Source organism: Melanotaenia boesemani, chromosome 6, assembly GCF_017639745.1.
Source record: "Melanotaenia boesemani isolate fMelBoe1 chromosome 6, fMelBoe1.pri, whole genome shotgun sequence".
Lineage (NCBI taxonomy): Eukaryota > Metazoa > Chordata > Actinopteri > Atheriniformes > Melanotaeniidae > Melanotaenia > Melanotaenia boesemani.
The window spans coordinates 6,275,761-6,291,007 of NC_055687.1; the positions used below are offsets into that span (position 1 = coordinate 6,275,761).

At 39.5% G+C, this 15,247-nt stretch overlaps 1 protein-coding gene across 1 annotated transcript in view; it reads right to left on the bottom strand.

Moving 5' to 3' along the window:
- Positions 1-12,650, bottom strand: part of sv2a (synaptic vesicle glycoprotein 2A) — a 58,414-nt gene extending 45,764 nt beyond the window's left edge. The window contains exon 1 of the mRNA XM_041988224.1: positions 12,485-12,650. The gene's annotated coding sequence lies outside the window, so the exon portion shown is untranslated. The remainder of the gene's footprint in view (positions 1-12,484) is intronic.
- Between the last annotated feature and the right edge of the window lie 2,597 nt (positions 12,651-15,247).

Consider the following 15,247-nt stretch of genomic DNA (forward strand, 5'->3'; position numbering starts at 1 on the left):
CTAAATTACCATAAACTGTCATCTAGGCTGATTAATCAAATATTCCAAAGATATTTAAAAATCACAGATGCTGCATCCTTTAGGCTAAAAAAGAGAGAGATCATCTGGTTTGTTACCAGCCCATGGTCCAAAATTATTCATAGTGATAACATTAGTGTGTATGGCATGAGTAGCTTTCACATCTGTGTAGCGTCATTAATGCTGGATGATATGAGCAGGTTTTAGAGTAATATATGCTTTAACCCTTCTATTATCCTCAGACGTTACTGACACATTTCATCCTTATAGGGTCAGATTGACCCCAAGAATGTTTGCCTTCAGAAAATGATTTACAGAAAATTGTTGACCAAGTTTATGTGTCAGGAACTTTGTTTATTTATTGAATACAGAAATAACCTCTTGATAATGAAACCGTGACCTCTCCTCTAGCGCCACCATCAGGCCAAACTTTTAAATTAGAAGTAATTTATCTTGGAAAGTTTTCATCCACATTTTCTCAAATTTACGTACAACATCAATTACCACAAGAGTATGAACCCTAGTGGTTTTAGTAATGATATGACTTTTCCTGCAGCGCCACCATCAGTTCAAACTTGATGTTTTCAACATGGCTGACTGCAGATCTGGTGGGGCCTGGAACCATATTGATAATATTAGAAGAGTTAAGTCTACCCTGCTGCTGAAGTTGGGAAAGGGACTATATAATCTTTCCATTTTTGGAAGGGATCCTGCATGCTGGTGATTGAGTGACAGCAGGAGGGTCAACACTCTCACTCGCATCAGATGAGAATGCCTCAAAATCGGGTCATCCTCAACACAATCCTCTCTCTCAAACACGTTCTCCTCTATGTCAGTTTAACTGTCAAAAAATCACTGACAGTAAACCTTTTTCCAGAGGACATTTTCAAGAGAGCGAGAGGACAGACTGTAGCATGCACAGAGCACAATGAGGGATGATATGGATATTTTTGCTTTGCAAATTTTTTATATGTTTGCTCCTTCCTTATTTTGCATGAGCTACCATTGTCCTTGCGGGAATACCCCACCCTCCACAGAGCGGGAAATATCATATCTACTTCGGCAGGTGTGAGTAGTAAGTCACATTTACACACATATTCATTCCCATGGTGCGGGAAAGTTCTCATGAGAATATTGTTTCCCCTCCTCCCTGTCATGTATCAACTCTGCACCTGCAGGTTTGGGTGTGTTAGGTCACCCATGGGTCACACACAGACAAGTTTTACACAGAAGTCTGCAGTCAGGCTGACCCCAGAGGACCACCAGTGCATGCAATAGAAAATATCATCATGATCATTTTATACTTAATCAGTTGTCCTCATCAAATTGACCCCAATGATATTAGGAGGTTTAAAACACATTATATCCTTTACAGGGAAAGATAAGCGGATTTCAGTGACAGAAACCACATTCTGCAAGTGTTAAAACATGCAACGGCTCCACAGTAAAACCCTAGATCACCTGAAAACAAGTCAGAGGCTGCTTCAGCTCCAACAAAAACCAGCACAGGAGGTCAACCCTGCCCACCACAACAGCTTCACGTGACTCACTGAGAGGAGAAAAAGACTGAATGCAATCAGATGGCAGAAACTGGATTTCAATCAAATATTCTTTAGAAACACCTTGAAAGAACCTGGTGCTATATCTGTAAGTAAAACTAATGCAGTTAGCTTCTGTTTTTATTTACATTTTAGTCCACATAATGAAACAGGTCAGATTCTGCAAAAAAAGTCAAATTAATATATAATAATATATCAAATAAATGCAAAATAGATTGCTATGGCTTTCAGTAGCATCAATATAATTCATTTGTAGACTTATAAATAAAGATTATACACTGACCATAAACAGTTAATAAAGTCTGGTCTCTTTTGTCCACAATTATTCACACTGAATTAGATTTTGATGCTCATTTGACAGCACGGAAGCTGCAGCTAAAAGTGTGACAGAGACGGGCACGAGTGATGACAGCCTTTGCTTAAATGTGTTTGCATGTGTAGGTGTGTTTGTGTGTGTGTGTGTGCTCGTGCAGGAGATTGTTAGAGAGCTGGGAGTGAAAAAGATGCATGAGTGTGAGATGAGTGTGAGTCATGTCATGCAGTGCAGAATTCATTTGACACATTTAATTTCTTACTGTGACGCATGAAGTGAATTTTCCTCTTCGAAGAAGATCAAACCTGATGTTCACCAAACACTGTTCATTATTTCAGAATTTTTATATATTTATTTTGGTCATTTCCAGTATCAGTAAATGACTTTTGTGGAATTAAGTTGTTTTTGTCAGATTCATTGTTGATTTGCAATTTTGACTCAGAACTCTCGTAGTTTCTTAGCAACCCTGAAAACCGCAGTCATCAAGTTGAAAAGTAGAGTCGCCGTCTCGCTCCATTTGAAGTCAGTCAGAGTAAAAGTAGAGCACTTTGGTGAAGGCGCCACTTCAAAGTGACTCAGGCGTCAGACACTTTTAACTACAGGGACGTCTCTCAACAGGCTTTCAGTGATTTCCTTTCATTTTCCAGACTTTCTGTCTTCTTTACAGTCACCAAAAATAAGAGAAAACATGTCTGTTTATGTCATTATTCCCCACAGCATACTGATATGGACAAAGATATTAATAAAATCAGACTGTTTTCTCGTTCTCATGTCACACTTAAAGAGTCTTCCATGTTCTCTTGAGCACTGACTTTTTGGTCAGGTCAGCACAGCCCACACGCCTGATCTGTTAGAATATTTTCCTCAGTCAACAAACACCTACGCTCACAATAAACTCAGTTCGCTGCCACTACTGGCTCAACTACAGAAGGAGATTACAGTCAGCCATATAGTCATTTCTTATTAGCACACCAGAGCAGAAAAGAGGGGTAGCAGTGCTGCAGGAGCGACTGTAGAGAAGAAAACCAACATAAGAAGTAGACATAACCAAATATTATCTGTGTACTTCCATTCAGGGATCAAGCAGGGATCACCAACTCCGGACCTCTTAGTCCAGTCCTGCAAGTTTTCGATGTTTTCCTGCTGCAACCCAACTGGTTCAAATATAATGATTTTCCAACAACTTCTGGTCAAGTTTTGCTCAAGCCTCTTAACAAGCAATTCATTTTAGTCAGATGTGTTGCAGCAGGAAAACATCTAAAACCTGTGCTGCCTGAAACCTGACTGGACAAAAAGAATACAATGACCACAATGACCTGTTAAATTGAATCAGGTGTGTTGAAGCAGGAAAACATCTAAAATCTGCAGGACAGTGGTCATTAACAGAGTGGAGTTTGAAATTACTGCCCTAAATATTAGAGTATGTGCGGGAGTGTTCTGCAAACAACATTCATTAGCACCAGATATCTGTGATCACAATATTTCCCAGGGTGTTAAACAATACAGCTCAGTCACAGAAGTGCTATGAAGGTGCTTCAGTTTACAGGTGCAAAGCAGAAAACCTTCAGGTTTATTTGCTGTTTCATTCAAAGGCATAACAACAACTTGTTCAGGTTTAGAAAAAGTTGACAGTGGTAATCCAGACTGTCAGATAATGATGTTGAACTAGAATTAGCTCTTGTATGGAACAGTAGGGTGAATGCCCTACGCCACATGAATGGAGCCTGTGATGCTTAAGAAGTGGAAGTCTTACTTAAAAATTACTGACAACTCTAATGACAAGATTAGCTATTTAGAAGGAAAGATGCTTTTGAGAAATCCACAAAGAATTTGTGTGAAGGTGGAGTGAAAGGCGCATGTCCGTATAGCTGGGATGTTAGTGAATGGTCATCGAGCAGCGTTTCACTGTGAGTATAATAGTGTAGGGGAGTTTCTGTACTTGCAAAGTTTTTAAGATGTTGAGTATTTTTTTAAATGTAAAAGCATTAAAATTGTGCTGTGGCATTTTATGTGTAAAGTAAAACAGAATGTCATATTGTGCGCATGCATTAATCCTCCTTTTAAAGACACACTACATAGTCTTCCAACCTTAAATCTCTGCATTCCAGACTCGTTTGATGGCACAGTGACATCTATTAGTAGCTGGAGAGATCTCACAGTACAAATAGGAGGCCAGATGGATGCTAGATTAGCGTCAATAGGGGGGCGCATTACTGTGAAAATTGATCAGTACTTAACAGCCAGCTCTTATGCCATTAATACTTTTAGGCCTTCTGCAATGAAAGCAACACATCTTTGGCAGATTTAAACGCTCCCTCAGGAGCCGCCTTGCATACTGTCTCTACTCTGAGCTCTCGTCAGTCTGTAAAAGTCAGTCTTGTGTTGACCCTTGCTCTTATCGCTTTCTCTTTTTCTTTTCCTCTCGTCCTCCAAAAATGTCTTTCTGTGTTTCTTTGCTGAATCAGCTATGGTGAGTGTTCAAAACAACCAGAGTTTTGATATCCAGTCGCTAGCATTTAACATGGTGCCATAAAGCTAATCGCAGCCATCACGTGATGCTCAGAGCTGGAAAAAAAGGTTGTGAACAGCTCTTTGAATGTCAGTGGGCCATCAAAACTAGTCAGAAGTTGAGTTGTAAGGTGAGACACTTGTGTAGTGTAGCTTTAAAACTCATCACTATAACTGTGTACATACTGCAGTTAAGTGATGAGTGAATAAACATAGTAAGCTTCATTGCAAAGTGGAGCTGAATGTTTTATTACATAACACTCCTGAATATTTAATACAGTCTTCTCTTATGATGCTAGAACAAGTGATTTAAATTCTGAGAAAGTTCTAGTCTTTTCAAGGTGATTTGTTTTGGTTCAGTGCTTGTATTTTTGTGTTTCTGTTTACTACCCATGCTCATAGAGCCTATTTAAATGCTCTCTATCTTCTCTCTCTCTTAAACACACACACATACACAGACTTGTACTCTTCATCTTCCTCAGTCATTGCCTCTTTTAACAGCTCTGACTTTTTCATGTCCAGCAGCATTTTCCCTCCATCCTCATCCATCATTTTTCTACCAGCTCTGAGATTCCAGGGACCTCCAGCTGAGGCCAGCTGAATAATCCATCATTTATCTATGTCTAGTTTTCGGGCCACAAGGACAGAGGTGCCAGAGCCGACTCGTCCCTTAGTGGTGATGTATCGTCGCCATAAACCTCTCTGCACGGCAGCATCGGTCCAGTTCCTGCTCTCTCATCTGCACCAACCACACTATGGCATCTGAACATAGTCACACAGGATGTGACAGCCATTCAGCTGCATCACATTCCTGCAGGGCCTCAGGCCCATCCAGGGCTAAAGACAAAACAGCAGGCTGAGAGGCGGGTGTGATGATTGGTCGATGCTGTGGCTCCACCTCAGTGCTGTGCATGGGGTTGTGTGTGCACAAGTCCCCTTTGGGAGAAGCCGCAGCCTAACATGAATAACATCATCGCTCCTCTGCTCAACGTGCTCTGTCACCCTGGTGGCACCATGTCGGCTAGCAACACCATGTCAAACACTGTGACGTCAGCCCTCTGCATCCATTTTGGTTTTGCCGACTGCAAAATGGACTGAAGAGGAGTCAGACAGAGGGCAGCTGAGGGGTGCTGTTCATAAAAAAATGCAGTGCAGAGGAGAAAAACTGCACTAAACAGCTGTATGCATGACATGAGTTTGTCACATTAGAGTCATCCTCTCGGTTAGAGTCACCAGCAGTCTGATTAGTGTCTCCACAAATTAACTACATGAAGGAGCAGCTAATCAAAAATATGAAGATGAAACTTAATCTAAACTTACTTTTTCAGTTTGCTGATACTAATGAGAATTGCTTCAGATCAGAAAGTTAACTGGTATTACAGATTCAAGATTTCACATATCTATGTATCCATCACTTCATATGTGCTGTTATTGGCTGAGGCTCCCCCTTTCAGAGTTTATCTATTTTTATTTGGATCCCTGTTAACTGCAGCCAGCAACTGCTGTTATTCTTCCTGGCTCCATCTGTTCTGTACAATCAAACATCTATATACATTTACACATACTTACTAACACATGCATTCACATATGCACATATATACTTTACAGTACATATCTATATCTATATATATATATATATATATATATATATATATATATATATATATATATTGATATATATATATATAGGGATCTTAGCCTTCTCATTCTCCACCAACATTTCCCAGGTAATGGAGAATGAGAGGGCTAAGATCCTGTGGAACTTCCAGATACAGACTGACAAAATGGTGATGGCCAACCAACCGGACATAGTGATCATGGATAAGCAGCAAAGGAAAGCCATAGTGACCGATGTAGACATCCCCAATGATGGAAATATCACACACAACACAAGAAACTGGAGAAATACTGAGGACTCAGGAAGAGCTGGAGAAAGCCTGGAAGGTGAAGGCAACAGTAGTACCAGTGGAGCACTGGGGGCCGTGTCCCCCACACTGGAGAAGTGGCTCATACAGATACCTGGAGAAACATCAGACATCTCCATCCAGAAGAGTGCAGTCCTAGGAACAGTCACCTACCCTACCCAGGGGAGATCAGAGGGTGGATGAGAGGAGTTTTTTTTGTTGTTGTTGTTGTTGTTGTTGTTTTCAGATATATTGGATGAAAGTCTATGTCTAAACTCGTGTAGACAGATATGTATGATACAGGATATTCATACAAGTCCTCATACTTATACATGTGTATACAAACTTAATAACTGGGTTTTATGCTTTAATAGATGCTGTCACAGTGTTATTTTAAACTTCTATAACCAATAACTGATTTAAAATATTGTGCATTGTGTTAAGATTAGTAAGTAAGTAAGTAAGTAAATGTTTATTTATATAGCACCTTTCAAGATAAGTCCTGAGATTAGATCTGACTATTACATAAATTGGTTGGTTTTCCTGAGTATTTTGTTTGATGCACTGGACCAGATTATTGAGCCGTTATCCAGGTTTGACCACATTAGTGATTGGATTATTCCCTTCATTGCTTTTGTTAATAGAAATGTTCTTTTTCTTCTAATTGCTGTGATCGCTCCTTTTTTGCTGTGATTTTGTCAATATGTTTGTTCCAAGTTAATTATCAATATTATTGGTTTTATGAGCTTATCCGATAGATTTGTCCTTAATTCTCAGGTTTCGTTTTGGATTTTGGCTTGAACCTATTGTCATAACACTGGTTTCTGTTGTGTTTATAGCAAGCTGATTTTCTGCCACCCACTGGTTCATGACTTTCAATACTTTGTTTAGTTTATTAGTTGTGCAGAGAAATAAACGGGAATATAAGGTGGTCTTGTGGTTGTGCATGTTGCAGAGCTCAACCAGGCTGCAGCAGAGACACATTCATGCTGACAGCAGTGATACCCTGGAATCATAACCCCGTTATCTAAATGTTCTACACCATGTTCATTGTTTAGGGGATGAAATGAAGACCCAGTTTGTACAACACCATCCCACAAAAACACACAAAAACAGAAAGCCATGCTGTGTTTAACAGTGAATTAAGTACCAGTATTTCCATAGCTAAATTCTTCCTGGCTGTCAGAAATCTGCTGCAGGGATTAAAAGGAAGCGATTCTAAAGCTGCTGCAGGCCAAACTCAGCATGCAGATATTATTCCCATGATGCTCTGCAGAAACACTGCTGCAGCTCTTTACTGAGCTGAATGTCATTTTTTTAGAGTGAATTCGGTTGTTGCCACTTCAAGCTTCACTCGAGCTTCTGTTTCTGTCAGAGGTGTCTATGTTGGACTGAAGTTGCTCTTTGCTGACTGAGTTTAGTTAAATGTAATGAACCCTGGTTTGTAAAGTAGCTTTGTGGAAAAAAGAAGATGTAACTGTGCAACAGAGTACTAATTACAGGGCTAATGGAGACGATACTCCTGAGGGAGATGTCTGATATTCTGGATGAGAAGATTTCTATGTTGTTGCAGAGCCAAGTTAACATCCTCCTGACACAAATAAACATTAATCTTGAACATTTGTTCATAATAGAGTTATGAGCAAAATTCTTCTTCATCTGCATACAAGTCTATCTCTCAGCCTTGCAGTAAATCTTCAGCAGAGCAGAGAAGAATGTTTCAGAAGCAGCATAAGAAGATTAAAAGCAGATCTATCTGCAAAATGAAAAAAAAAGCCAGCCTCATCAAGACGACACATTTAGACATTTAGATGTTGGATCAGCTGTGTTCTCTGTTGATCTTTGACGTCTGGGTGGAGTAGCTATGGTGCGTGGCTGTGGTCTGTGTTGAGCTGTTAGGCTAATATATCCGGCACCATTGCTCCCAGCACCCGGGGAGAGGCGAGTTGTAACTTGTGACAGAGCTAATCTCCGAGGACAGAGCGGAGCACGGCCTAATCAGCGGGGTAGCAGCCAGAAAATGAGAACACCAAACAGAGCAGCTACTTGCTCTTTCTGGTTTCCAGTAAACCTCTCATGTTTTAAACTGAGTGATGGGAATGACTCACAAAACCACCATAATGTGATTAAACGTCTAAGTAGTTTTTAATTCCTTTCTCAATATGCAAAAATATAAGAAATATATAATATACAGTACCAGTCAAACATTAAAATTAATGGGAAAGCATGTTCCAACGTTTACCAAATTCAAGGACTAGTGTTGTTACCAATGGTGATCAGCAGTCATTTAAAGGTTTGGTGAAATCAAATTATAATAAAAATAACTGTAGAACTCACAGCTGTGTTTAATAGGGAAGGTAAAACATTTCCACATGCATTATCTGATGGAAACTCAAGGGACTGTGGCTACCCACACCTGGTTCTAAGGAGTAAAACTCTCTAATTAGTGATCGCTTTTTAAAGCTGAACAATTAAACTTGTGCACCAGAATCCTGGTTATGATTGAATTTTTGGGAACAAACATCTTAATCTGTTTTCAGATATGGTGTAATGTTTACATGATTCAAATCTTTGACATTTAAAACGGCATGTACTGAACTTTGGTAGATTTTTGCACTTTGGGGCCCCTAACAACGACTCCCCTAGCAACAACTAAATCAACATCCATCTTGCATCCTGTCTCTTCTCTGGGCTCTCACCAGTCAGTAAAAGTCAGACTGATGTTGACTCTTGTCTTATCTCTTGCTCTGTCCCTTTCTCTCTCTCTTTTCCTCTCTTCCACTGATAATGTCCTCTTGTGTGACTTTGATGAATCAGCCATGGTGCACATGCAAGACAGCCAATGTCTTGATATCCATTTGCAAGCATGTGCCATGAAGCAAAATGTTGCCGTAAAGTAATGTAGCATCCTGAAAAAAAAGTTGCGAAGGGCAGTTTCTCAGCATCAGGATGCTGCCGGGAAACGACAGTTCCAGGAATGTTCCTGGTGAATGTCAGTGTGCCATCAAAATGAGTCAGACACGTACATTTTTAAGGTCAGAAAGTAACATAGTGCTACTTTAATGCTCAATTCAGATTTTTTTTGCATGGTTGTTCACACTGTAATCTAAACAAGATGGTATAGAACATGGATGGATAGATATGAAAGTGGGTCACATTTGGAAAAGTCACATTTGTGCTATTCAGACTTTCATAAAAATCAGATATGGGTCACATGTGGGCTAAAATGATTTGTGCCACTTTTACCTTCAGTGTTGTGATTTGCTTCCCACACATTTATCCTGCTGTTTACTCAGTGATCCCATGACCTCAGATTGCTCCTGGTTTTGCTAATCGCCCCATCCTACATGTTTCATTTTCATTTCATGCCTGCTTCTTGTCTTGTAAACTAAATACATGTGCTTGACATCTACCCCACTTCATACACCCCTGCCTTCTTGGACTTGACCTGGCTTTTGCATTTGGATCTTTGTGCTGCATCCAACCATCACATAAAGTAAGAAGTAATCTAAATATAGCAGAGTAGAACCAAAACGGGTGAAGAAGTGCAAACGAGGTGCGAGTTACATGTGTTAGGGTGTTGAAAGTGATAGAAGAGAATTTATTCTCTGAAAGGATGAAGGTAAATTTCAACATTGTGGAACCACAAACAAGAAAAGTGGCAGTGCCGTACGATGTTACTAAGACAAAATCAGTGATTGAGATCCATGAGCCATATGACTGAGTTTAGTTGGCTGCATTACTACTATTCAGTAGAAACCGACAGGTCGTGGAGTGACATGTGTTCCCAATGTGTTCTGAACCATCTGCAGGGATTTTACTACAAGATGCTGGGAAACCTGCATAAAGAGCTCAGCAGTCGCTAAGATGAGAGATAATCATGACTTGTATCAGGAGTTGGATGCCATCCTCACTCGGAAACAACCTGATTTTTCCTGTGCTGTTAAGTGCAAAGCGACAAGAGACAGTTACAACATGGTCAGAGATCAGTCGGTTTCATCACTCAGGTTTCTAACAAACCTTGTAGGTGAGAAAACTCAGGACTCTCTGTTTATGTTAATAGTTTAATCCATGACAACTTTAAGAAACAAACTGAGATTAGTGCCAGAACTATGCAGTCATCTGGTAGGAATAACAGCAGTGATGTGAGAAGCCATATAAGAGGAAACCAACCAGAGGTGTTTGCTGCCAAGAGAAGGAGTTCAAACAACAGGCATTGGGGTACCCCTATAGCAGGGGTGCCCAAAGTAGGGCCCCCAGGCCGAATTTGGCCCACCAGCCAATTACATTTGGCCTGCCAATTAGATATCAAAAATATTTCAAGTATGACACAAATGACACTTTAGTTCTAGGTCCATTCATTTTGGGCCATTTTCTATTTCTTTTTCTACTGTTTGGAATTAAAACTGCAATTAAATGCATTTTTCCAGACATTACTAAAGCTTAAGTTTATAATATTAATGTCTGTGTCTATTTTTTAATTCAGCCATCCACTAAAATTCATTTAAATTTTAAAAAATGTGCTTTTTGAGGAAAATATTGTTATGCAATTAAAATGTGATTAATAGTAATTAATTACAAAGCCTCTAATAATTAGATTTTTTTTTTAATCGAGTCCCACCCCTGAAATTCATATATATTTATTTCTGCCTAATTACTGATCATCTTGACTTGGATTTTGGTTTTTGCAGTTTGCAGCTAACAATATCAACGCTGCAACAGAACTGGAGCAACATCCCAGCATGCATGTGGATTGTTGAATGACAACTAAAGCAGGCACCATTATTTAGAGATGTGGCATTGGGACAGTTTCTGTGGAAATGCTGGAACAGTTTCCTAGTCGTGCATCAGAGGGAACACCCAAACCTCCATATACAAAACTGCACTAGACAGGTGTATGACCTACAGATAAAATGCTAACAAAAGAAAAGGAAAGTTTCTTGAAGGTTTAAATGTTGTCCTCTAATCCAAAGACATTACAAATGCATTCTAATTCAGCCTGAAGAGTAAAGTGTACGAAAGTATGTCAGGCTTTAAAAAAATTATAAGTGAAAAGAATAAAGAGGGCTGTCCCTTGTCCTTTGGCTTTGATATTGTTGCTGCTCAGCTCACTGCAGCACAAACAGCTCTGAAGCTGATTAAGCTGCAGTGATGGCTGCCAGCTGGGAGAATACATCAAACATACAAAGTTGTGAAATACAACACAAACAGAGGAAATGATATAAATTAACCATCTAGCAACATCAAGGTAACACATTCTGCCTTCATACCACAGTTTATATCATTCTGTGAACATAAACACGATGCCAAACTGCATCCCTCTCAAAGCAAAGTCCTCCCAGCAGCGCAGACATAAACCACCGCAAACCAAAACCAGAGGAAAGCAGAAAAACTGCTCATCACTCGTTCCCTGTCACATTCTCCCCGCTGGGTTTCTACAAGGTCATTTTGGCGCACGACGCAGGACAGGATCCCCTGTTCCAACAAACCCTGTTTAACCATGCCCCCATGCAGCACATGAAACAAAACAATAGATATGAAAGAGAAACTTCTGATATTTCATTTGACAGAAAAGTGCGCTTTTAAAGGCAGAAATTGCAGCCGTGTAGTGAAAGGAGGCGGAACAAGACAGGCAAGGACATCGGCGCCAAAACCGCAGCCAATTAGACAAATCTGGATGATACATTTAAAACTGGACATCTGAGCTGTTTAGAGACATTAAAATATAATCCACCGTAACCTCCTACAGATCTCCCTGCCTCCTTTTCAACACCGGGAGGGCTGATGATGTTTGCTCGTAGAGCAGGACCTCCCATTAGGATCAAGAACAGAGGGCGCATGTTGCCACAAAACGCAGCCAAAGGACGCAAAATCTAGAATCGTTTATCATATTTCAGATAGATCCTATGTTTTTTTTTTATCACAATACTAATTTTAGATGAGATTTATGGTCCATCCGTTGCGCAGAAAGAGAAAGGCCCATTAACATGTTAATTATCAAAAGTAGGCTCAATGTCGAGTTCTATCTGGAACAGATGGAAATGCTCCTGAATGTCATTTTGCTCGTGCGTAACCGTCTGAAAAGCTGCAGATATTAATGTATTCAATGTGGGCTTTTTTTTTCTTTTTTTTTTTACATTTTTTTTTAACATTTAGAAATGGAGGAAGGTTGAATTTCTTACCTTTAGTAGAGGGAAGGTCAGCGCGTTTTAGGGTGACCGGGATTGTTTCAGTGCGGGGAGTCACCCTGGTACCTGAGAAAGAAGGTCCTGTGCGCTCCTGTGATGTACCCTGACGTAGTAAGAGCGAGCTGCAAGACGTTACATGTGTCTCCGCCCCCTTTCCGCCCCCTTCACTCACTGCTCAGCATCCTTCTTGCATGGAGACACTGCCTCCTCCTCTTCCTCCTCTTCCTCTCCTCTCCCATCCCTCTTCCAACAGACACCATTCCTCTCAGAAACATGAGGGGGGTGGGCTTGCTGCTATCCAACCGGAAGCGGTGATGGTGATCATTTTTCACCCTGATTTTGTTCATACAGCTATTAAAGACTTTAGAAAGTGTGATCACATTTTGTGCATTTCCTGGTTTCCATGTACAAAATGCGCTCATGCTCAGTGTATCTCAGTTAGATTATCATTTGGTTCATGAAGCCCACCCCAAATGGTTGGTGCAGTGAACTGTGCAAGGCGAGCCGCTACTTGCACGTGTTTGGGCTCGTGCAGATAACTGGCTCATTTAGAGATGGGGTAAGAAATTACAAGGATACCCCTGAAAACAACTGCAAGCCCATTAATTGTATATATTTATTTATTCATTTTGCAAGATGTGATACAAATGAGCTGTTGCTATGCTAAATATTAAAAATCATACATATAAGACTAATACACATTAGAAAGGTGCACTGATGCACTATTTATGGCACATTTAAAAAAAATAGCTGCAGAACATAAATGCTTAGATACTTAAAAAGAATTAAACACACCAAAAAGTATGACTGAAATATAAAAGACACAAAGAGAAATTAAAAAGCTAAAATACACTAACAGAAATTAGAATAGAAAGCTAAAATACTTACTAAAACTAAAAAATAAATTCAGACTAATACTAAAAGAAATGCACTGCTGGCTTAAGTACATGAAAGGCAATCAGAGGCCATGCAATCCTCATGCTGTGCTAAAAACCAAAGAGTAAAAATGTGTTTTAAGGTTTGATTTAAAGACGTCACCTTTGGACTTGTGTCTGGATTTAACAACATGAAGGAACTGATCTACAGCGCCCGTCGTGCAGGGTAAAGCTCTACAGTGTCTGACATGTGTGTTGATGCCGGTCCATTCAATGATTCACAAACACAGTAAAATTTTAAGGTGAATCCTAAAACTGACAGGCAGCCAGTGGAGCCAGGATGAGCGTGATGTGATCACACTTTTGTGCCAGTTAGAAGCCGAGCAGCTGCAAATACACTGCAAGTACATTCAGGGCCACTTAATTAGGTCCACCTGTTCAATTGCTTGTATCTAATCAGCCAATCACGTGGCAGCAACTCAACACATTTATTCATGTATATGTTCAAGATGACTTGCTGAAGTTCAAAGTGAGCATCAAAATGAGGAAGAAACAGGGTTTTAAGTGACTTTGAACGTGGTTGTTGGTTTGAGTATTTAATGGGATTTTCACACACAACTATCTCTAGAGAATGGTCTGAAGAAGAGAAAATATCCAGTGAGCAGCCAAATATAATAAATTAATCCTGTTAATGTGTCCTATGACCCATGTGACAGGGTGTCATAATTCACTGACATTCGCCCCACAGCTTCTCCAGCTGGGACTTTATTTTTGGTGTAGTTAAAAATAAAATGGATGGCGTTCAGTGAGGTCATCATAATAACTTCAAGCTTTTTATTTATTTTATTATTGATTTTTTTGTCCAGATGAAAGAAGGGGGGACTCCTGGCTTAGAGGGCCCTGCCTGCAGAAAATTCTTTGTTGCATCAGCTTCAAGGTCTGGAGTCACACAGCAGAGTTAAGCTGTAAAGTAAACGTCAAAAGCACAATTAAAACCACAGAATAAGTCAGTTCCCTTCCTCAGAGGTCAACACCACACGGGTTGCTTTCTTTTGCTTGGCTCAGATTAATGGATCATTAAAAAGCTTGTGCTGAAATTAAATTTCTGTTTATGTGTCCTAAAAGTTACTGTTTATATAGAAGAAAAGATAGACAGAAAAAAGGCTGCAGACCATTAAACCAAAAAAATAAATAAAATAAAATAAAATAAAATAAAATAATAATTAAATGAAAAAAAAACTTTTTTAAAAATTAAATTAAATTAAATTAAATTAAATTAAATTAAATTAAATTAAATTAAATTAAATTAAATTAAATTACGAGTCAGATGATTATTTTCTGTCTGTAGTTTTGTAAGCGATCATATATTAATCAGAGCAAACGTATCCTCCAGATGTATCAGGGATGTGACCTCTGACTGGTCTTCACACCTCAGCTGTTCATGAGTGTCATCGGTAGCAATCAGATCAGATCAGGCTTTTATTTAGCTTGAGGCTTTTAGCTGTTGTTGTCTGTTTGGGTCATCTATTGATCAGCACAGACTAAAGGCTGGCTATCAGCTGGCACCAGTACCTCCACCCCTCCATCCTTCTTCCTGCTGAGTCTATTAGGAAAACTATAATCTTTGTGGTTCATAAACCATTAAATGCCACCAAAGATATTAGTGATAGAGTTCCAACATATACCATCAAATACGTGAAATTGCTTACGTTAACTAATTCAAGCCTAAAGTAGTTTGAGAAAGCCTGATGCATTAAATCAAATACATTAAAATAAGTGGGAATAAGTGAGTGAGGCATTTTAGGACGTTTGAGCCTTGTGCATAGAAGCGGCATTGTTAGGCAACATTTCACAGAGAAACAGAGATTGAGAAGGATTTTAA